At 41.4% G+C, this 24,839-nt stretch overlaps 1 protein-coding gene across 5 annotated transcripts in view; it reads right to left on the bottom strand.

Annotated features, from left to right (window-relative positions):
• LOC120374286 overlaps positions 1 to 24,839 on the bottom strand; it is a 140,870-nt gene that overhangs the window by 89,810 nt on the left and 26,221 nt on the right. For 2 of the 5 annotated variants that reach the window (XR_005585985.1, XR_005585979.1), the window contains one exon: positions 24,163 to 24,426. The exons of the other annotated variants lie outside the window; for them this stretch is intronic. The gene's annotated coding sequence lies outside the window, so the exon portion shown is untranslated. Of the gene's footprint in view, positions 1 to 24,162; positions 24,427 to 24,839 lie in introns of those variants that run through there. 5 annotated transcript variants of the gene reach the window in all.

Raw genomic sequence — 24,839 nt, 5'->3', positions numbered from 1 at the left:
AGGTACATTAAATGGGCTCAATTGGTCCTTCAAGCACAATCTCATAATCCTGTGAGACACTTGGCACTCTCCATTACCACTGGCTTCAGTGAGAGGTGAAGGGACTCAACACTTCACAGGATCATTCCTCTCTACACAAACAGGGAAGGTGTTTTTTTCTCCCACTCTTCTAGTGCTATATATTTAATTACTCCATTAGCAGAGCGTTTTCAGCTGTAAGTAAGTTTAACAGTATGGAAACATTTGGGGACGTTCTAACCCAGAACTGAGAGCACTGAGGAGTTCTAACAGCCCTACGAAGATGTTCAAATAATGACTAATGACAGACTCTTTACCCAGCATTTCTAAAAGCTAATTTAAAAACCTTGCTGCTTCCATTAAAATAAGGGGTGGGAGTGGGCCAATCTATTACAATGGACTGTTGTGTGTGATGAGGGTACACCAGGGTAGGAAGCAGTCAAACAACAATGGGAATCAGTAGCAATTTAAAAGTTCCACAGAAGCCCTTGGATGTTAAAGCTCTGCAGGATGAATCCTATGGGCTGCTGTGATTTAGATATTTACTTTTATACACGTTATAACACATCAAAATCAAAAGAACTAAAAAAAATGTTTAGAAGAGTTTTTAACTTATTTTTATGAGAAGTAATTATTTATCAACACCCAAAATGTACTAGGTCCCTCACAAAACAAGTAAAGAGACAGACCCAATCCCAAAGAGCAAACAATAAATATTTGAGACAACACAGCAAGTGAAGGTCATAACCATCCCCTCTGTTGTATCTTTACGTGAACCTTCTGTTGACTCTTCAGCTGGAGCAACATTCTCTCCAGCTCAGTTTTATTTTACCTGGAAAGTATACTTTTTGAACAAACAGTGTTTGCCACTAGGTGTTGGGAGAACACTATTAATGGGAGATTTACAGCATTTGAAAACACTATTCTCATTGAACTTGTCCATAACTAGAGAAGAAAGAGTGGATCCACTCAGCCTGAAAAATTCCAGAAACAAAGCTGTACTAAACATACTAGTGTAAAAGATTCTCAACCCATAGACCCTGCAGCTGTGTTTAATGGAAGTTCTTTGTATTTAATGCTGTATTCCAGAGGAAAGGGAGGGGAAGACATAAGACCATTATCCAAAGCTTGTGGGGATTTCCAAAGTGGAGAGAGGTCAGGTTTTATGAATTCTAAGGAGATTCATACTGGATGACTTACATATTTTGAAAGGTAACATTGTTTATTTTTAAATATATGTAGTGAAGTAGAAAAATCACTACATCCAAGCCAGCCCACATATCATGCATCCTCTGGTATTAAGGGAATTCAGTGAACTTAGTGAGCCATTGAGATTTTTGAAAAATCATTGTCATGAAAAGCACCAGTAGAGGGGAACAAAATGTTGTACTGATGTTCAAAATAAAGGGAAAAAGATGATACTGATAGAAGTTAAACTGGTGGGAAGGTGACTATTTCTACTAAACTCTTGGAACAAACATTAATAGAAAAAAATAATTAAATATATAGGGGGAAAAACAGACCATGCAAGATGATGATGAGGATTCAACAAGAATACAACACTAACACTTTGAGAGTTCAGAAAAATCACAAAAATGCTGAAGGGACTGACTTAAGAAAGCTCTCTTTAGTTCTTTTAATCTAAGAGACAATTACATAGTCTACAGATATTGTAAAAGCTGTGAATGCCCAGGGTGAAATCTTGGCCCCATTAAAGAAAATGGAAGTTTTACACTGGTCTTCACTGGAGCCTGAAGCCTTGATTTTCACCCCAAGAAAGTAGAGGATTTTGAGATGTGGTACAAATAGGAATAAAAGAAGGAAATTTTAAAAGGTGATATTTGTACTGAATGGGAGAAAAGATTTCCAAGGCTATGGAAAAGCATCTGAACTGACATGGTAGGTACCCTGACTTTTGGGACTCTAAAAGCTTGGCTGTACAAAACACTAAAAGATATGTAAAATAGAGAAATATCCTGCATGGGCAAAGAGACAAAATGAATGATCTGCTTAGTCATTTCCATCTCTCACCTGTTTGAGCTTTTACAGTTTTCTCTGGCACCAACTGTTAGACTATTGCTTTCCACTTTAAGAGTGAGTGTGGTGAATTGTTTCTATGCAAGTCAGGCACTCTCAGCTTTTCTGCTGCTTTTCAATCCAGGCACTTTCAGCACCTCATTGTTCAAGTTCTGAACTTCTACTAAGATGACTGATAATTGAATTATAATGTGGGAAAATGCTCATTATGAGACCAACTAGGGAACATATTTTCATCAATAACCTCTCAAATTCCAGGTATGATTTATGCATATATACTTTTGTGGGTGCAAGTCAGATAATTAGTAGCCAGATTTCCAATTTGGTGCTCTAAATATGGATTTTCAGCATGCAAAATTTAGGGACTCAACTAAGGTTAACTGAAAACATCACCCCATCTTGAAACCACTTAAATTTTTATTTGGGACCTCTATCATATTTGAACCCAAGTATGAAAATATAATGTATTAGCCCAGGGGTGGCCAACCTGAGCAGGGCCGCCCAGAGAGTATTCAGGGGGCCTGGGGTCTTCGGCGGCGGAGGGCCCCCGCCACCGAATTGCTGCCGAAGACCTGGCACTTTGGCGGCAGGTCTCAGGGCGGAAGGACCCCCTGCCACGGGTCTTTGGGGCACTTTGGCAGCGGGTCCCGGAGCGGAACGACTCCCCACCGCCGAATTGCCGACAACGACCCGGAGCGGAAGAAGCTCCAGGGGCCCGGGCCCCGCGAGAGTTTTGCAGGGCCCCCAGAACGAGTGAAGGACTCTGCTCCAGTGGCCCTGAAAAACTCTTGTGGGGGCCGCTGTGGGGCCCGGGGCCTGGGGCAAATTGCCCCACTTGCCCCCCCCCCTCTGGGCAGCCCTGAGCCTGAGAAGGAGCCGGAATTTACCAATCTACATTGTCACAGAGCCACAGTTATACGTCAGCAGCCCCATATCAGCTCCCTCCCCCCTGCAGCCTCCTGCCCACTGGCAGCCCTGCTGATCAGCACCTCCCAATCAGCTGTTTTGTGGCGTGCAGGAGACTCTGGGGGGAAGGGAGCAGGAGCAAGGCCACTGCAAGCTCGGGGCGGGGAGCAGTGGACTGGGGGCAGAGCCAGGGGTTGAGCAGTGAGCACCTCCCAGCACATTGGACAGTTAGCACCTATAGCTCCAGCCCTGGAGTCGGTGCCTATACAAGGAGCTGCATATTAACTTCTGAAGAGTCGCATGTGGCTCCAGAGCCACAGGTTGGCCACCCCTGTATTAGCCAATTACTTTTGCTGAACTTGAACAAAGGCCCATTTGGTACTCTATTAATTTGAGTCCATATAGGTTGTCAGCATAAAATAAGGTAGGGCAGAAAGAATTTGGGGTTTGAAGGACTCATTGAGCATCTGGGGGAAAGGTGCAGGAGGATTATTGTCAAGCCCTTAACTTCTTCAATGGAAATTAGTGATTAGTAATTTTCCCTGAAGATGATATGAAGCTGCAAACTGAAATAGTGTGCTTTAGTTGGTGGTTCAAGATAGTTCATGTGTTAACCCGCAGACTGCAAGCACTTTCTAGACTGCAAACCAAGTAAATACTTTAGCAGAAAGTATGTAAAAGGATGTCTTTTAAGGTCTTTTTCAATCTTCATTACTTTGTTTTCATTGCGTTGGGGAAGTAAACACCCACATAGGTACAAATATCAAATATTTAGGGAGTAAGCTGTCTGCTGCTCTATCACTGCATACTATGTAACAATTTGAAGTCTGCCAAAGAAAGTAGCAGCACTATGGAGCAAGTCTTGAAATGTGTAGCAACAAGGAATTTCTTGAGGAGCACCAATTCTGAGCCAAAAGCAAGCAGTGCATTACAAAGGTGATAATAGGAACAACAAAAGGAGAAGATCCAAATTTTAGAATAGGGTAAATTATGTAAATGTGTTTTTTAAGCTATTCTGTACACTATGTGCAGTTTCCTTGTCAGTAAGAGCATCTCATCCGCTTTTCTGTCTTTCTAAACCTTTTTCCCTTTTTAGATATTTATCTTCCTGTTGTAATCCCACTTTTATTCTGGCCCTTTGAGAGTGAGCAGCAAAAAGTTCTTATTGTTACGGACAGTGATGGATTTAAGACAGATCCCTGTACACTAGGATCCAAGCCCAATGCTTCATGTGTGCTTCAAAGCTGAACTTTCTGCATCAGAAGGGGTTTGGTGCATGGCTCTGCCTAAAGGATGTATGGAAGGAATCCCCCCCCCCCCCGCAACCTTCTGTTTACAGGGGAGGAAAAAGTAAGCAGCTTTTCATACATGGCAAAGCAATCCTTACCTGGGTTGAAAAGTCATTAAGCATGCAATCAAAAGGGCGAGGTGCTTGAACACTACTGAAAATCCTATTAGGTAACTATATGCATCTGTGGTTGCTTAAATACCTTTTAAAAATCAACCTTCAGATACTACAGGGATAGGACCTATATATTTAACATGATCTAGTTCTGTACTTATAAGCTTTTCACAGTATTTTGTGGGTTTTTTCCCCTGTTTTCCCTGGGCTAATTAAGAACCCAGCAGCTGATTGTATTGCTCCTAAATAGACGTGTCTATGAAAACAGAAAACAATATGCATTTGTGCAACTAATGTTCTAACTTGCCTTTGTGCTCAAATTAATTAGTCTAGTGACAAAGCTGTGAAAGATGGGGAGAGGGAAGCATTTTAGAAGTTAGTGAAACTGGAAGTTTTTATCTCTAGTTCCTTGGAATTTTCTGTTTAAGTTCCTGATGCAGCATCATTTAGATGCATGTCTATGTTTTAATTTCAAACAGCTAGTTTATTTAGGTGTTTAAATATATTTTACCAAATGAAAGTCACATTAGGAGAACAACCTTGAGTTCAAGCTATGCATGCATGATGCGTATTTACAATCCATTTTCCTCACAATAAACTTGAACTATCATTCAAAAAAGTAGGGCAAGACATATTGGATCATATTCATCCCTGGCACAACTTCAGTAGGCTTGCACCAGGGATGAATTTCTGTCATTGTGCGGACATCAGCTGTAACACACAAGAAAATATCAGGAACACTGCTGCAGTGATGGGACACAAAATAAAGAAAGGCAATGATTTGATTGTTTGAAGCATGAGATTTTTGGAAAGCAGGTCTAAGGGGATAGCAATTAATCATGTAATATAATTTTCCCAAAAGGAACATGAACTAAGAACTTAAAATTGGCTTAAAGTAATTGAGTGAACATTGATTTAGCAATTCTTTCCTCCTTCAACAATATTAAGAGCAAACACTTGGATTTTTGAAGTAATTATACAATTGAAGGAAACAAAGGGTGGTTCCAAGATGTAGTTCAAGGTTGAGAGATTTTCAGAGTCACCTAATGGATTTCAACACTCAGTTAATGGGAATTGGGCACTCAGACCTTTTAGGCAACTTCAAAAAAAACCAAAACAAAAACAAAAAAAACCTGAGCCTAAGAATAATGGAGACTATTATAAATAGTGAAGTTCCTGGAGAGACCAGTAAGGTTGTAAAAGGGTAATCAATAGAGTTACAAAAGGAACAATTCTGCTCAACATGTGTACACCTGGCTAATACCAGGATGAGTGGGCTCCCTGATCACATTAAAATGGTAATGCAGGAGTGGACTGAGGATGTATCGTGTATTTCCATATCCATCTCTTTCTCACCTCCCATTATAAATACGATGCACTTTGAAGCACTGGCACATTTTAAAGAATTATATTACCCTGAACAAATTAAGCCTCAGAGTACCTACGCTACTCAACACATTTTTTCCCCTTGTTTTCAGAAGTGGCCTGGTGCAAGATGGGGCTCATTACAGTTTGTACTATGGCAAGCCAATAAAAAGTAACAGATGGCACATTAGAAATTGGTAATTAGGTTGGTATCCAAAGTACATAAAGCTACAACTCCCATTTTGATCTGCTCATCAATCAGGTGTTATAGCACTGAAAGCAAGAAAAGGATTTAAACACAAAAAATGCCGCATTGACACAAAAGACTTTATGCACTGAAATGTGCACTATGATATTTAATGTCATAGCATGCATATTACTGTGTTAAATGCAATGAAATCCACGTAGAAAGAAAATAATTCACTAGAATTAGGTCACCCTTATGAATTAGGTCACCCTTATGAATTAGGTCACCTACTACTAATTTAAATAGCCCTTGACATGGTTATAACATGTAAACAAGACTTAACTGAGTTCCTTTATCTCAGCTAAAGGCCTTGAGTTTTAAGCCAGTAACTGAGACAAAATATACTACAAACTGTGTTGCAACTGTGTCAGCAGATAACAGTGGAAATTGGTTCCCTTACTCTCATAGTTATAAATATAGGGCTTACCATCTGTCCATCACAAGAAGCTATGTAGCTACTCAGAGGCCTCTGCAAAGGGAAATTCCAGCTTCTTGACAATGTATCTATAAAGGAGTTGCACACCCAGGACTACACTAATTGTTGCTGTACTTGAGACTCCTGGGTCTGGGCTCTGGAAAATATACAGTCCAGTGATGAATTATCTTTTCCAGAGAATACTGAAAAGGCTGCAGTTGGGATTGTGTGTGTCCCCACCCATATCGGCCTATTCCTTCCACCTCTGCTCACCCAGTTGCCACTCCCACCCCCTTCACAGACCCTGGACCTATAATGTGCATTGTTGGGGTCCAGCAGGAGGGAAGAATGGTTATCACGCAGGGTCATCTATGCACAGAGGGGACCCTTTGTGTGCAGATAGATCTAGGGGAAGATCTGCAGCAATGTGTGGCAAGAGGGGGTTGGACTAGATGATCTCCTGAGGTCTCTTCCAACCCTAATCTTCTATTATTCTAAGAGGCAGTGGAAAATGTAGGAAAATAGCTGCTGATGAAGTACAAACATTTTAATAGAAGAGACTGTTATGCTATTCAGAGCTGACTTGACTCTTCTAATCTCCACAGTTGTGGGTTCTAAGGATGGTATTTTATGCAAACAATGACCTTGGCACAATTACAGGGTCTGTTTTACATTAGGACAAAGTGTCCATGCAAAAATCTCACCATTTTGCAATTCACAGACCTTTTACATTGAGGCAGAATATTACAATACCAGATGTAGTGTTGGATCCTATGAGGCACTGAGTGCCCTGCAGCACACACTTGATTTTCAGGATAAAGCCCATAATTCCTTATTCCAAACAATGAAAATCAAAATTAATTCCATGATTCTGATGCTGTACTATTGAATAACATGACTGAGTTAACACTTGATAACTTATCTACCCCCATAGTAGTATTCTATATTTTGTATAACAGTGTTCTCACAGCAATCATTTATTCACTGTCTTTGTACTTAAACACTCTAGTTTCCTGAAATAACTCCAGTTTATATATGTATTATCTTTATTAATCACAGAAGAACCTAGAAGAACTGTGGTAGAACCAAATGCAATATCTTAACAGATAGACAGGTGTGATCTTAAATGGTTTATAAAATGCATTTTTCAGCTGAAAACCTAAAATTACACAGCAACCTGACTAGTTTAAACAATATATCTTGAAAACTGCCACATACTGATGTTACCAGCCATGTAGCTAATATAAGTAATGTGTTTAACTGCTAAGGACAATGCAATATCTTTATGGACTATTTAGAAAGAACCCCTAAGAAAAGGCAGTTCTGCCCTAACACTGGAGAATAAGGGCCAGAACCTTAGATAGTATGTGCCAGTATAGATTCATTGAGGATTAGTCTTTAGTTAGGATTGCCAACTTTCTACTTAAACAAAACCAAACATCCTAGCCCTGCCCCTTCCCCAAGGCCCTGTCCCCCACTAACTACATTCCTCCTCCCTCAGTGGCTCACTCTTCCCAACCTCACTGACTTTCACTGGGCTGGGGCAGGGGGTTAGGGTGTGGGAGGGGGTGAGGGCTCTAACTGGGGGTTTGGGCTCTGCAGTGGGGCCGGAAATGAGAGGTTCAGGTTGTGAGAGGGGGCTCCTGGCTGGCGCAGGTGTTTGGGGTGTAGGAGCGGGTGCTGGCAGGAGGTGCGGGATCTGGGGCGGGGCCAGGGATGAGGGGGTTTGGGATGCAGGAGGGAGCTCCAGGCTGGGGGATGAGGCCGAGGGATTCAGAGTGCGGAAGGAGGCTGCAGGACAAGGCAGGGGGTTGTAGTGCAGGAGTGTGATGGCTTCATGTGGGGGTGCAGGCACTGGGATGGGGTCAGGAATGAGGGGTTTGGGGTGCAGGAGAGGGCATAGAGTTACCTCGGGCGGCTCCCGGTCAGTGGTGCAGTGGGGCTAAGGCAGGCTAGTCCTTACCTGTCCTGGCTCTACGCTTTGCCGCGGAATCAGCTGGCAGGTCTGGCTCCTAGGCAGGGGGCCCAGAAGGCTCTGCTTGCTGCCAGGGCCACCCGGGGGGGGGGGGCGCAAGTGAGGCAATTTGCCCCAGGCCCCACAGGGGCCCCCACAAGTTTTTCAGGGCCCCTGCAGCGGGGTCCTTCACTCGCTCCGAGGACCCCAGAAAACTCTCGTGGAGCCCGGGCCCCCGGAGCTTCTTCTGCTCCAGGTCTCTGGTGGCAACTCAGCGGCGGGGGGGTCCTTCCGCTGCTGAAGTGCCCTGAAGACCCACGGCGGGGGGTCCTTCTGCCCCAGGACCCGCTGCCAAAGACCCCAGCCCTCCTGAATCCTCTGGGAGGCCCTGTTTGCTGCTCTCGCTCACACACACCACCCCTGCTGCTCCCATTGGCCACAGCCAATGGGAGTGTGGAGCCAGTGCTTGGGGCAGGGGCAGCACATGGAGCCACTTGCGTCCCCTCCTCCCCCCTCCAAGGAGCTGGACCTGCTGGCCACTTCCAGGGCAAAGTGCAGAGCCAGGACAGGTAGGGACTAGCCTATCTTAGCCCGGCAGCACCACTGACCAGATTTTTAATGGCCTGATCGGCGGTGCTGACCGGAGCCGCCAGGGTCCCTTTTCAACCCGGCGTTCTGGTCGAAAACTGGATGCCTGGCAACCCTACTTTAGATATCTTGCTCTGGGTGAACAGGAATGTAGCTTCAGAAATGCTTTGGAGCTAGTAGTTACTCTAGTACAAGCTATTAAATAAGGAACTTCTACAATAAAACTAAAGCACATGTATACAATGTGCTACTCCAAGCAGGCTGAAGCTGCCAATACACTAAACTATGTATCTCACTAGCCAAGTCTGAAGTCTAGAAAGGCTACTTTTACTTTTTACTTTTACAGCATGATAGATTCCTCTGCTGATTTATACCCCATTCAATCCCACTGAAATCAATGCTCCATCCGTAATCTAATTACTCCAGATCCTCATAATCTTCCTCTGGAAGTCCCAGACTCCTCCCAGGTGCACACATCTCTCTTTCCATATGAGTGATCCCAATGCTCCCTTCCACCCATTGGAGCCTCAATCTTCCACCCCTGTGTTTACATAAAGTAGCTGAGCACAACATGACTCTAAATCCTTTGGGTCAGAGTCTAGACCAGGCCAAATCCCTTCTTTGAAGAACCATCTATGGTGTTCAAAACACGATTTCAAGATAAACTAAAGAATTACTATCATTTTCACATTTATTATTTTATAGCATTTTGAATACTATGAATAGGTAGAAACTGAAGCATTTATGTTTCATTTATTGAACACTGGTGAATTTTTGATATAGTAATGACACAAACATTAATGAAACAAGTGGGCCCCAAGGATACAGCCAGTGAATAAGCATGCAAGTAACAAAATAGAAGCGTTCCTCAGATCTCATAATTACAGCAGACGGTAGCTAAAATGAGCATCCACAAGAGCAAAAATAAAACACCCCAGCCTCTATCTGTTTTAGGGGGGAAATAGTGTAGTTAAGAAATGATTCTTACATTTGCATAATGCCTGCTGAGAGGAAAATGTTTCCTTTTGCTTTTTCAATCATTGCTCAAACAATTTTGTTAGCATTTCTTACCTCATCAGTCACATCTATGTCATTTAACAATCCTTTCTTTTTGGCCCCAGTGCGTATAGCATAAGATAGGAGCAAAGAGGAACATGTCCGACAATTTAGTCTCTCTTTCAGCACCTTTCTTTTTCCTAATGGCTGTCTCTGTAAAGTCTCTATTTTCCTTCCCTTCTATCATTAGCATGTAGTGTCTTGTCTGTAAATCCCTTCTTATGCTTAGCTTTATTGCATGTGATTCATCACTTCTATATTACTTGTGCAATTGATTAATTAAAACTGGATGTGAACACATATAATCATGGTTAATTATTCTATTCATTAAGGGAGCCACAGTGATCCACAGAGACACTGGGAATTAGGACATATCTCACCACACTTGAGATAATGACACAAGTGACAACAGTTCAGCACTTGTGGAATGCAGTACAGCCCAGTTGTATGTGCAGGAAGAAAGGGGGTGAGGGAAGGGAACCAGGCAAGTCATACTACCCATTGGAAAAAATATTCTGTCCAGTATGGCAATGAAAAATCTACTGAAAGAACTATTGCCAGTGGTAGTTTATGTTGATTTTACCCACCTATTACCTGAAGGCAGAAAAAAACCTCTCTTACTCCAAAAGCTAAAATTCTGTATTTCTTACCTGAGAAGGGGCCTAAACTATAAAACATTAGTCATGTTGGTAAACACTTATATGAGTAGTCCCCCTGACAGAAGAGACCTTCTTAAAGGTAATTGACTTCTCAGATGACAAAGTGCTCAACTTGTGCATTATCGCCCAGGAGTATGGCTTACGATACATTTTAAACAAGATCTTCAGCTGCTGTAAACTGGCATAGCTCTATTGATTTCAATGGAAATACTCCAGTTTACAACAGTTGAGCACCTCATCTACATTTTATTAGATATTGTAAGTTGTTCCACTTATGTGTAAATAAGAACATATGGTCCTGGTCCTGGACAACTATTGTGCATAAGTAGTGCCATGGATCCTTTCAAAAGTGGTTAAGTTTTGCTCTTAATTCATGGGCAAACAACCTGTACATGTTCCTTACTTTCAACCAAGGATATTAAAAAACAAAACAAAAAACAAACAAAAAGAATACATGCAAATTAAAATAGGCAAAAATAATACATAAATCAGAAGCAAAAAGCCTATACATCATACATACGTGTGTCTTTGACCATAAATGTGTTGTATATTTCTAATGTGCATCAAAAATTAAGACTTACTAAACATGGATCTGCTGTTAGAATCTTTTCATCTACATAAACAAAATATCTACAACAAATTGTCCTTACGTAAATATAATCATCATATGAATGGTATTATATAAGTACTTTTACTGTAGTCAATAAATGTGAAGTTACTTTTCACTGGAAAAATATATGACTGTTTACTAATGTTTATTAATAAAATATTCATCATTCATAAAATATTAATCATCCAATAATGATCACTGAAATCTGTATCCTGCAATTGATTCAGTGCAGGTGGACCTCATGTCCCTATGCAATGGGGCACTGTGTGGTCTCAGGGAGTCTGTCTATGCACAAGAATTTGCAGAATCAGGGGCTAATATGCTGAAAAGAAGCTGAAAAAGTTATCTTGACCATTTGCAAGTAAATTCAAGTACCATGAAATTTATAAGTGAATTTATTTTAATGGGTGACCAGGGAGAGGGTAGCAAAACAGAATAAGAGAATAATTTAGAACCAATAAAGAGTAAGCCATTAAATGTAATGTTAACATTAGATGCTACAGGAGTAATACACCCAGTTAGTGCTACACAAGAATATTCACACAAGAATATCTTCACACAAGATATTTTTTATATTTTAGAGATTAGAAATCAGATTTTTTAAAGATCCATTCAGATTCTTACTGGCCAAAGCCAGCATGTGTATTGTATACAAATTAAATTCAGTTTAAATGGGAATGTGAACTAAAGTGGAATAACTAATTAATTTTCTGTTATCCGAATCCTTGCATTTATCTCTAACATGTCTTTACATGCCTGAATTTAGCTTTGTGTAAACAAAGGAATTATACTGAAGGGGCTTATGACAGCATAAGTGATCCTAGTGAATTCTGTGATAAATTCTTATATGACTTGGTGGAGTATAGGTTTTAAAATTCATATTTACTTGTAGAGGAAAGTGTATGTTATTTTAGTGACTTATGCAATTCAATGATTTATGTGCAAAATATATAGCTCCTATATGTGCCCATAGCCCCAGACTTCTTGCTACAGTCTCCCCTACCATTCCTACTCTCTTTGCCCAGCAAGCCCAGTTCTGTCTTCTGGCTTCTCAACTTCAGATATATCTTGACTTCTGGCTTCAGCAGTGCACAGACAATCCAGAAAGTTTTTGGAGAGTGTTGGGGACAACTTCCTGGTGCAACTACTGGAGGAAACAACCAGGGGCCATTCTCCTCTTGATCCACTGCTTACAAAAAGTGAAGAATTGGTAGGGGAAGTAGAAGTGGGTGGCAACCTGGGCAGCAGTCACCATGAGATGGTTGTGTTCAGGATCTTCACAAAAGGAAGCAAGGAAAGTAGCAAAATATGGACCCTGGACTTCAGAAAAGCAGACTTTGACTCCCTTTGGGAACTGATGGGCAGGATCCCCTGGAGGCTAATATGAGGGGGAAAGGAATCCAGGTGAGCTGGCTGTATTTTACAGAAACCTTATTGAGGGCACAAGAACAAACCATCCTGATGTACAGAAAGAATAGCAAATATGGCAGGTGACCAGCTTTGCTTAACAGTGAAATCTTCAGTGAGCTTAAACACAAAAAGGAAGCTTACAAGAAGTGGAAACTTGGTCAGATGACTAGGGAGGAGTATAAAGATATTGCTCAAGCATGAAGGGGTGTAATCAGGAAGGCCAAAGCACAATTGGAGTTGCAGCTAGCAAGGGATGTGAAGGGTAGCAGGAAGAGTTTCTACAGGTAGGTTAGCTACAAGAAGAGGGTTAGGGAAAGTGTGAGACCCTTACTGAATGGGGGAGGCAACCTAGTGACAGATTATGTGGAAAAAGCTGAAGTACTCAATGCTTTTTTTGCTTCAGTCTTCACAAACAACGTCAGTTCCCACACTGCTGTCCCGGGCAGAATAGTATGGGGAGGAGGTGAGTACCAGGAGTGAAAGAACAAACTAAGGACTATTTAGAAAAGCTGGACATGCACAAGTCCATGGGTCGAGATCTAATGCAATGGAAGGTGCCAAGGGAATTGGTTGATGTGGTTGCAGAGCCATTGGCCATTCTCTTTGAAAACTCATGGCAGTTGGTGGAGGTCCCAGATGACTGGAAAAAGGCAAATATGGTGCCCATCTTTAAAAAAGGGAAGGAGAACTTGGGGAACCAGTCAACTTCACCTCAGTCCCTGGAAAAATCATGGAGCAGGTCCTCAAGGAAACCATTTTGAAGCACTTGGAGAAGAGGAAGGTGATCAGGTCAACATTGATTCACTAAGGGCAAGTCATGCCTGACCAACCCGATTGCCTTCTATAAAAGGTAGTAATTGGAGATATACCAATCTCCTAGAACTGGAAGGGACCTTGAAAGGTCATTGAGTCCAGCCCCCTGCCTTCACTAGCAGGACCAATTTTTGCCCCAGATCCCTAAGTGGCCTCCTCAAGGATTGAACTCACAATCCTGGGTTTAGCATGCCAATGCTCAAACCACTGAGCTATCCCTCCCCCATTATGTATGATGAGATAATTGGCTCTGTGGATGTGGGGAAAGTGCTGGACGTGATATATCTTGACTTTAGCAAAGCTTTTGATATGGTCTCCCACAGTTTTCTTGCCAGCAAGTTAAAAAAGTATGGATTGGATGAATGGACTATAAGGTGGATGGAAAGCTGGCTAGATTGTTGGGCTCAATGGATAGTGATCAATGGCTCAATGTCTAGTTGGCAGACGGTATCAAACGGAGTGCCCAATGGGTTGGTCCTGGAGCTGGTTTTGTTCAACATCTTTATTAATGATCTGGATGATGGGATAGATTGCACCCTCAGCAAGTTCACGGATGACACTAAGTTGTGGGGAGAGGTAGATATGCTGGAGGGTAGGGATAGGATACAGAGTGACCTAGACAAATTGGAAGATTGGGCCAAAAGAAATCTGATGAGGTTCAACAAGGACAAGGGCAGAGTCCTGCACTTAGAATGGAAGAATCCCATGCAGAAAAGGACCTGTGGATTACAGTGGATGAGAAGCTAGATATGAATCAGCAGCGTGCCCTTGTTGCCAAGAAGGCTAATGGCATACTGGGCTGCATTAGTACGAGTATTGCCAGCAGATCGAGGGAAGTGATTATTCCCCTCTATTTGGCACTGGTGAGGCCACATCTGGAGTATTGCATCTAGTTTTGCCCCCCACCCCGAAGGGATGTGGACAGATTGGACAGAGTCCAGCAGAGGGCAACAAAAATGATCAGGGGGCTGGGGCACATGACTTATGAGGAGCGGCTGAGGGAACTGGGCTTGTTTAGTCTGCAGAAGAGAAGAGTGAGGTCAATAGGAGGCTTACCTGAGTAAATGCATAGAAGAGAAGAGTGAGGGAGGATTTGATAGCAGCCTTCAACTACCTGAAGGGAAGTTCCAAAGAGGATAGAGCTTGGCTGTTCTCAGTGGTGGCAGATGACAGAACAAGGAGCAATGGTCTAGGTTGGATATTAGGAAACACTATTTCACTAGGAGAGCAGTGAAGCACTGCGGTGGGTTACCTAGGGAGATGGTGGAATCTCCATCCTTAGAGGTTTTTAAGGCCCGACTTGACAAAGCCATGGCTGGGATGATTTAGCTGGTGTTGGTCCTGCTTTGAGCAGGGGGTTGGACTAGATGACCTCCTGAGGTCTCTTCCAACCCTAATCTTCTATGAACTGTTCTTTCTCTCTCCCCAACCTCCAGTCCCAGGCTCCCTTTCACCCCAACTTCTAGTCTCAATTTCCCTCTCTTCCCACCCCTACCAGTCTCCAGTCCCAATTACTCCCCACCCCCCGAAGTGACATCCACTGCTTTGGCACTTATCCCCTTTACAGTCATCTCAAGCAGTTTCCTCCTAGGCTCAGCAAGGGGATTACCGAAAGCACAAGAGATACAGGGTCCCTGTTCTCATTTAAGACACCCCAGGCTAGAGCATGCCCAGCATGAATCAAATATTCTAGAAATGTAACTGCTAAAATCTAACACGTCTCTACTGACCATGTACATAGTGCCACTTTTCAAAGGTTTGTAGCTTGGTCAACTTTGTGCAAATTTTCACAAGGAACAGCAAGAAGCACATCCCTGACACAAAGATCACCACTCAGCCAAATTTCAAAGCACAAGGGTGTTATTGCTTTTCAAGAGGAAATGGCAAGAACTTAACATGAGGAAAAACTACATTTTTTCCCTAGTCTCATTCTCAGAAGAGGTGGAACTGCTTTGGCTGATTTTTTTTTTAAATCAGAATAAATGCAGACACCTGACATGAGAAATTTAAAACAAAATGGTTAAGTTTGGAAAAGTTATAAGCAACCTAATCCAAGATTTTATAATAGGAAATGTTAGGAAACCTTAATAATAGACTCAGATCTAGTAGATATTAAATGTCTTCAGATCACAGCCTACCAAGGACAGAAAATGTCTTGCATTAATGGTGGTAACAGTGTGCCTTCCAAATGCTCAGAATGCTATGCAATTCAGCATATATGTAGAGATACAGTTACGGTAACAACCTTTTTCTTGGCTATGGAATAGTAAATGTATTAACTTGGGAAATGCCAAGGCAAAAAAAAGCATTTATCCAAAACTCAAATCACAATAGTTTTCCCACTTTAATAATTGTATCATCAATTATTTGATTATAGCCCCCTTTTAATATACATAAAATACTTTTATTATCCAGGAGCCTAGCTTAATTACATTTAGGGCTTTGGCCCTAAAGTTAATGCATTATTATTTCTTGTCATGGAAACTCTGCCAAGTGGCTAAATAGACTGCTGAAGACCATTTGAGCAAGGCTTTGGGAGGGGCGGAGGAGGAAGCTTTACAAATATGCAAATTAAAAAAAAAAAAGGTTGCAGTGTTAGAGATGCAACAAATGTCAATAGCCACGAAATTCATGGCTGAGTGTACAACATACTAAGAACAGATTGCAGGCAAAATGTCCTATCAGAAGAAGCTATTTATAATTACTTAAATCTAATAAGTTTAGCTTAGCAGTAAACAATCTTTTCCACATGTAGGATTGATCACTAACTTTGTTGGTGTCATGAGTCAGGATCCCTCCATATCCCATCCTCCTTACCTTTCTAACATTAACTTGCAACCCAATTTCACTGAGCATTGACAGGTAATATTAATAATGATTTAATAATTTATTAATGTCAATAAGGAGAAGTTTAACAAGGCATAATGTAAACACTCAACTTGGAATTTGGCCAGGATAGTAGCATTAATGTTCTAACTCTCTGAAAAAGTACCATGGGTCCTCTACTTACTACAAACTAACTCAATTTTACATCTCTCCAGAAGAAGACATCAGCATTGGCATAGTGACCTTAAACACCATGCAGGGATATTAGTTCCATAATGACTTGGCTTAGGAAGATTGATACCAACCAATGTATCAACACCTATTCCTTCACCACGTACATACTCTTTAGAAGTCTCTCACTGAAGTACTGACACCAAGCTGAACACTTGCTTACCTTGTGAGACATAACAGGATTATGATACAAAGTAGGATAACTCAAGGCACCTTCCACATTCAAGCTGATCTCCCACCATTAGGGATTTTTCACTGACAGAAGGCATGAATTTTCTTTATTTATTTCAACTCAGGAGTTCTAGTTGTATCTGCTTGTACCAACCTGAACAAGTAGCAAAGTATTTCTTATCCCTATTTTTGTAGTAGTCCATTCGGTTTGTTCTCTTTCACTAATTTCTCATTTGTACTGATAAATAATGACAACTTGATCTCTTTGGGGAGAGAGAGGCTTGCAGACAAAACTTATGAGTAATGTTGGATTCATTGCCTTCCATGGATCCTTAATGAAATAGTCCAGAATATGACTTTTTTTTTTGTATTTTTTTTAGTGGGAGACTTGGAGAATGGGGGGTTAAGAAAAATCCATTTTAGAAAACCCTACATGAACAGAACATTATAGCTTGCACTGTTAAACAGACAACTGACTGGAATGCCAAAGTTTAGTGGCATGTGCAACAGTAACTCATGTAAGTATGCACAGAGTCCATAAGTAGATGCTCACATACTATTTCTCGAGTAATAACATGCAATTTATTTTACAAACCTAGAAACATGTGTGTAATAGTACTATGCAATCTGCTGTCTATGCCAGACAAACAACCCAGGAAAAATTTATAGGAAAAATACACTGCATGTTAGCAGTGCTGTGTGATGAACAAAACAATACTGGGCTTCAATTTTACCCCAAGATTTCAAATATGCCAAAATCCTAACAATCTACAAGCATAAAGGGGACACAACTGTGCCAATTATGATGGCATTTGTTCCTCTCCATTGCTGGAAAGATCAGAGCCACCAAGAGGATTCAGGGGGCTTGGGGCAAAGCAATTTCGGGGACCCCTTCCATAAAAAAAAGTTGCAATACTATAGAATACTATATTCTCGTGGGGGCCCCTGCAGGGCCTAGGGCAAATTGCCCCTCCCCCACCCCCGGGCAGCCCTGGGAAAGATCCTTGGTAAGCTGTTGCTGAAAAGGCCTCAGGTTATTGCAGATGATGTACTCTCTGCATCCCAGTGTAGTTTTCATTCATCATGCAGCACTGCTGATATGATATTTACATTGCAAACTATTCTTATACTTCCAGCATTCTACAGATTAATTGAAACAAAATCAAGTACTGTAATAGTGAAAAATTGCTGACATGTATAGGCCATCGGGGTTTGCAGCTAAGTTATGTTCATCGTTAACTGCCTCATGCTCTGCATTATATCTAAGGAATGTTTTTGACACTAAATGAAAAGAAAGTATAAAATACAGGAGGGCTGGAAAAGTTTATACATATGTATCCCACTTAGTCACGGTATTATCAAATTCTCAACTCCATTTTATCAAGAAATTCAGAGCGCCCACAATGAGCTAGAACTCTGAGGGGATACATATAAGCAACTGGGGGCTTAGGAGGTCTGAGGCATTGGCTTTAGGGTCTCAAGTAGATGGGCTGCATAACCCCACATCCCAAGGAAGGGAGGCAGACATGAGGTCTGCCCTTGAGAGTGTGCCTTAGAGATCCAGAGCTAGGAACACAGTTGACTTAAGAGTACATGGGATCCAGTGGCTGGATCCTCTCACAACAGACTGGTGTCCTTCCAGGGTGGTGAGGAAGGAGGCAGGGCTGAGCCAGGTTATGACACATACCTATGTCTTAGAAGGAAAATAACTTCTTAGACTTTTTATTATGACAGCCGTATTTTCAAAATGGCATCTAATTTTGGTCACTTAATTTCAGATATGCGGTGCACCAACAAATGCAAGGAAAGTCAATGGAAGCTTCAAGGCCAGTATTCTTAAGAGTGACTCTGGCTTTTCATGGCTGTGTTTCTGAGTGCCCAAGTTGAGACACTGTAAAGGGGTCTGATTTCCATAAAGTTAGTGCTTAGCACTTTCTGAAAACCTTGCCCTTTAATGTGTCTCACGTTTGGTTCCTACAAATTGAAGCACCCAATTTTTTATAATTTCTGACCACATCAATAAAGAGAGACAGAACAATTAGACCATACAAATAGCACAAGTGTATGAAAATGAAAAAAAAAATAAAGAAGCTGTTCCCCATGAATCTTTGATAAACAGCATGCAGACTTTAATATTGTGTATCCACAAGGAAGCATGTGTATATTCTGATGACATTTCTGGTTACTCATAAAACCTTAAATTTGTCACTTCCTGATGTTAGAATATTTACCCATGCTAACTAATGCTCTTTTAATGTCATTTAAAATTACAGGAATAAGGTACCCAGCAAAAAGTCATCACAGCATATCAAACAAATGTCTGGGAGAACAGCCAGCCATTAGATCATAAAGATCAGAGTAATGATGAAAGATGCAGAGGTTTGGTTCACTTCTGATAAACAATGAAGAGTTTGGGAGCCATATCCTGTCAGGGTTCCTCAGTCTTTATGAGGTCAATAGGAGGCTTACCTGAGTAAATGCTTAGTAAGGCTAGCAAAATGGTCCTGACTGCTAAGCCAAACCTCTTGAATCTGCAAAATGGGGGGCAGGAGAGCTCAGAAGAACAAGCTCTGTCACAAAGTCAAATTTAAAATGAACCTCCAAAAAGTTCTGGTTCAGGCAGAGGTTATTGTCCATAAATATTTACTACTTTTCTTTGGAATCCATGAATTCACAGTTCATAGTTCATTACCATGCCACATAAGACACTGATGTTTCACTTCTAAAATTTGTAAATATACAAAATACAGCATATTTTAAGTCTAAATTGTTGATATGCTGAAAAATATTTTAATGACGCATGTAAAGACTTGGAATACAAAGCTTCTAAACACAATAATTAGGCTTTTGGAAAATATGTTGATAGTTTTATGTTTAGGACCACCGCATTGCTAATAAAAGGTTGCCAGTTCTTAGTTTTACTGGCACGGAATGAATTTTTTATTGGCACATTAATATTCTTGTCCAATGGATGCTTAAGGCTTTGACAGCTATATAAAGACACAAGAGGCTAACACGAGATATCCAGCATGGGAAGGCGGGACGTAGAAATGTGTTTAATTCTATGAATCTCATCCTTCCACGTGTTTCTAAGAATCTACTCCATTTCCAATGCACTGAGCATAATGTTTTAATGGATCAAGACCTTCTCAATCTTATTGCTCTGATGTAAACTGCATAGCTTGTTTCATACTGCTGGAATAGTGCGGGAACCTCTCTAGGGGAAAAGGGTGGGAAGAGAGAGAAAGGAAGGAACCATGCCTTGAGCAGTCTAAGTGAGGAGCAAGCTTTTTGTTATTCTTCTCGTTAGGTGACAGGCACCTTAAAGTTTAATAGAGAAATAAAGTTGATAGAACCCCCCCCCACACACACACACACACCAGAAAAATAAATGTATGAGGTAATAACTGCTTCTTTCTTAGTTCCAGCTGCCCCGACAGTGAACCGCAGCAGCTCTGTCCATACAGACCATTGGAATATTTGAAAAAGAAACAGCTGTTACAGACTTCTGTTGCTAGTTGATGCTGCATCCTGCATCATTAGAAATTTTGCTGCTATAGTTCTGTGTTCCAGTCTCAAAAAATCAATCAGAAAATAGCATCAAATGCTTTTCTAACATCTAACCAGATGCCCACACTCACCAGACCTGATGTAGTTTTTCCAAACTCAATTTGCTTTTTAGGAAACTCCTCCCCCACTTTATTTTTCAAAGTGGTTTCAGGACTTAAACTATTTAGAAGTCACTGGGACTCAGCATATGCCTGATTAAGAAAAGAGTTTTGGCTATGCTGGATCATTGACTTAATTATTGATTCTGAGGTAGTTTCAAAGCTGCCCACCAAAGATCAGGGGCCCATGATTTTAGGAGCTGTACAAACATAATGCCAGTCACAAAGACCTTACAGAGACAACATGCAATGAATATTATGAACAAGAGAGGGATAATTAATTATACTGAGCTAGCACATAAGCTAATTAAAATGCTCAGTTGTTTAACACTGATTTGATAAATTCCTTTCTTTGAGGTGTTGAAGATCTAGAGGGCCAGTTTGTCCCTTCCATGGCAAAAACATCAGGGTAAGGCCAGAGAAGAAAAGAAAGAAACTCCTCTAGATGGTTGATGTAACAGAATTTCCTGTGAAGCATCCCTCCCCCTGCGTTGATCTACTGGTCTCTCTCTTCACTCCAACAGAAGAGCCACACAGCTGCTGTCAGCATCCCCTCTTCCCCCATACACATATACCATTCTGCTTGTGCTTGTACAGTGGAATTCAGAGGGAGGATCCAAAAGTTGTTAAAGATCCAAACTGTATTAATTATCAACTGAACTTCTGCATAAAATATGGCAAGTCTGTGAGAAATGGGTTTCTGCCAACAGTCCCTCTGCTCCAGCACCCCTGTTTCTTGACCACACACCACCATAATCTCACAGCAGCTGGGTTTGTCCCAGAAGGCAGGAATCCTTCCCTCTCTACCCAGAGAGCCACCAGAGTTCACTTGCTTCTGCATCCATAAGCAGAGAGGGTGATCTGGCTGATTATTAGTATTATTAGGACTTGTATCTTGTTACCCTACTAATGCGGGGAATCTACAAGGACACTCAGTTCTAGGGTTTACTCATGGGTTAATGACCTACTATGAGGAATAGAAGATGTATAGTACTCACACTACTTTTAATATAAAACATTTTTGTTCATGGTCTCAACTAAATTAGAACATACTTGTGTTTTCTTTGTACCACAGCAACGTTCCTTCCCGCTTTCCCCCAGCTCTCTTCCTCTTTCTTTCCTCCCTTTTTGACATTCTTCTTTCCCTCTGACTTGAGTATCTATGACCAGCAAGTTCTGCACCAGGTTGCTGCAACTTCATTATATGTATGTATTTATTTCTTAAAATTAAATTTTAATTGGTCTCAAGCAGCTGGATGAATGTCAATGCTCAGCTAGTAATAGCTTTGTTTCTTCATCATTTCCTTTGCTTTGAGAAAAATACAAAACATATATAATCATCCAAAGGATTTTTTCTGGAATGCTTTGGGAAATATGTCAATTTGAATTATTCTCCTGTCTAATAAATATGTAATAATAGGAGATATACCAATGTCCTAGAACTGGAAGGGACCTTGAAAGGTCATGGAGTCCAGCCCCCTGCCTTCACTAGCAGGACCAATTTTTGCCCCAGATCCCTAAGTGGCCCCCTCCAGGATTGAACTTACAACCCTGGGTTTAGCAGGCCAATGCTCAAACCACTGAGCTATCCCTCCCGTAGGTGGAACTCAGGTAGACAGTTCAAAAGTAATAGATCCTTGGTGAAAAGTAAGAGAAGAATAGCCTGAAAAAATAAATAATTAGAACCTTAGATAAGTGAATTTAAAGACAGGGCCATTCTAGGGGCTTGTGCTATGAGAATTTACAGTTTGGCTGCGAGAGCTATAGGTATTAATAAGAATATTGGGTGATTTCTTCTAATATTTTACAGGGATTTAGTAACAATACTCAGATTTTGCTTTCCAGTTGAAATTATATCATAACTGCACAATCTGCCCATTACAAGCTTTGCTGGACTTCCCCTAGAACATGCCAGGAGGGAAACTGTGATTTAAAAGTCACAATCTCCTTCTTGGTTCCCCTGCTGCTCTGAGGAAGCAGTAAAAGGCACCAGGTCCTTGTATGGGGCAGCATTGGTACAGTATACCACCAAGTGCATGGGGGGAGTGGAGCTGATCTGGGAAAGATGTTGCCAACTTGAAAATAGGTCTGTCCAGAAAATAAATAAATATATGGATATAGGAGAAATCAAAGCAGCACACTTACTTTTCCAAAAGGATATTCTGTGTGATGGAAAAATATTCTTATGACCAATGCTTTTTAGAATAATGGGTTGATGTTGTGCAATTTTCTGTTTTTCATGACATTGGTTGTTACAAGATGGAGAAATACCACAAGCATAGCTCACTGTTTAATATTGTAATTATAACTGTCAATATAGACAACATCTATATAGTCGACCAAAATGGTATTTCAGTTACATAGAAATACATACACATTTCACCATTTCCCTCTCTTAATTGTGTTTTATCTGTTCACATGAGTAACCGCAAGGGGCACTATACCTTGGGGTATGTCTGCACTGCAATGTAAGCCCAGAATCAGTGGGAGTTAAGTCAACTGACCCATGTCAGAGAACCCTGGTCTGATTCTTAACCCCATATTAAGACTTTTCTAACCCAGGCTTGAACCTCAGGCTTTGGCATCCACACTGCAGCATGCTCATCCCAGCCAAACCAATCATATCACAGAGTCCCTAATGCCTTCTCAAAATGTGGCTGTGCTAGGCCTTTGAATCTGATGCACTGCAGAAAAACTGCCCACCCTGCACATTACAGGAAATATGAACAGCCCACCGACAGCACCTGCCAGGAGTTATTCTGAAGAACTACTCGTGTGAGCTTTCACTCGGCTTTCACGAAAAAAGGCAAAACTTCAGTGAGGTGTTGGTTGACATTTTGGTGGTGTTTTCTGACCCACCCAAGATACCTACTGGTACACTCAGCCAGAAAGGGCACCTACCACAGATGGGTCTTGGTGCACCTGGGCAATAGAAGTTAAAGATGCTTTGTGTGCTCATATTATGGACTTGAATGGCCCAATGGAAGCAGGGAAACAGTACCTATAAGAATGTGTCATTGGACTTGAGGAGGCGGGAGGGGGGAAAAGGGTCAGTGCTTGGGAGGGGTGTGGGCTTGACTGCCTTGCAATCAACATATGAATGACATGATAAATAATGAATGGGAGGTGAATCACAGTATAGGCTCATACAAGGAAGTTACTAAAGTGTGAACTGCTGTACCTAGCTGCATAGAGAAATATTGTCTGCTTAGTAATGTATAATTGCTCCTGATCATGTTTTCAGCTTTGTTATCTCAAATTGTGATGGTATGATGTAATGCAGTGATAGCAATCGACTTTCATGATGACATAAAAGGCTTTATTTGTAAATATGTTAAAACAATACAACAATCGCCCATTGCCAGGCAGGCCAGCTGCCATTATGACATCCCAAAACAAGAAACTGAAGAACATTTCCAAAACAAAAACTAAAAAAATAAAAGTGTAGGACACAGTGCAAACATGACATAAACCCCTTATTGCTTCATGTCTGCCCCCTGGCCCCACATTCTCCTTTCCTTTCTTTCTGCACACTTGGCACCAACGGAGGGGGTGGAGGGATCCACAGGGGAGGGGTTCAAGAAGGAAGGCTGCAATGGGACCGAGACATTCATGGTGCTTGAATGCATGGAGTTGTCCAAGCTACTTCTGGGCTGAGGGTATGTTGCAGGGGGATCAAGCCTTGGTGTGGAAGAGGCAGCTAGAGCCTGTGTTCTTCCAGCCATGATAGGGATGAGTCACCAAACAGTTCGCTCTGTTGACCTTGGTCCTCCTCCCTCAGCCACCATTCCTGTTCCAGGAACTGCTCCCTTGCTAAAACCCTGTCCTCCAGCTCAGCAGTGAGTTTTAGCCTTTCCTCCTGCCTCTCAGCCTGCCATTGTTCCAGTATTACACCCCACAGCTGCTGGTATTGGGCCTGTTTGTCAGCCCTCTCAAGAGCTTCAACCAGAACTTCATTATGGAAACACTTCTGCTTGGAATGGTCCATGAAGGTATATTGGGCCAGAGGTCAAGTTCTGGACATACAGCAGCCAGTGGAGGTCAAGGGGCCTGAAATAGGATAAGAAACAGATGGTTATTGTCTAAAGTAGTTCAATGGAAAAAGCAGAGAACTAAGCACTGTGAAATCTTAAGGACATAAAATGTTATATTTCAAAACTGATCCAAAATATATTGTAAAACAGATGCTTCATTCCACAGAATCATTCTGAACACAGCCTGGGTAACTGCAGTTATGGAAGTGCAGAGACAATGGTAAGTTTTTTAAAAAAAATAAGCTTTTTCTCTTTTATAAAAATTACATAACTACTTGGTTGTGGGTGGGGTGGAAAGTAGCCTTGCAACAAAAGTCTTTTTCCATTATTTCAAGCCTTTCAAATTTTGAAGGATAACTGTTCTTGTGGTGCTCTATTGGCCAAAGGAGATATTATTTCAAAGTGCTAGTGTATGCAGCTGGAGTATTG

The sequence above is a fragment of the Mauremys reevesii genome, linkage group 11, assembly GCF_016161935.1.
Source record: "Mauremys reevesii isolate NIE-2019 linkage group 11, ASM1616193v1, whole genome shotgun sequence".
Taxonomy (NCBI): domain Eukaryota; kingdom Metazoa; phylum Chordata; order Testudines; family Geoemydidae; genus Mauremys; species Mauremys reevesii.
This window is presented reverse-complemented; position numbering and strand designations above follow the sequence as displayed.